The following is a 211-nucleotide window of genomic DNA, read 5'->3' as shown; positions in this document are numbered from 1 at the left end:
TCTCTGTTTGCCTTCTGTAGCCTATCTGTAGCCTTGTACCTGCCACACCCATCTGTTGCTCACAGGCTTCCTCATCAGTCAAAAATGTTCTGGTGAGGGGTTAAGAGATGGACCCAGTCTAAAGAGCTATGTTGACCTTGACCGACCAAGCCTTTTATCACTCACCAGTGCTACCTGCACAAGTTCAGGGAGGAGCTGAGGATCTTCACAA

Source organism: Onychomys torridus, chromosome 23 (genome assembly GCF_903995425.1).
Source record: "Onychomys torridus chromosome 23, mOncTor1.1, whole genome shotgun sequence".
Taxonomy (NCBI): Eukaryota; Metazoa; Chordata; class Mammalia; order Rodentia; family Cricetidae; genus Onychomys; species Onychomys torridus.
This window is presented reverse-complemented; position numbering follows the sequence as displayed.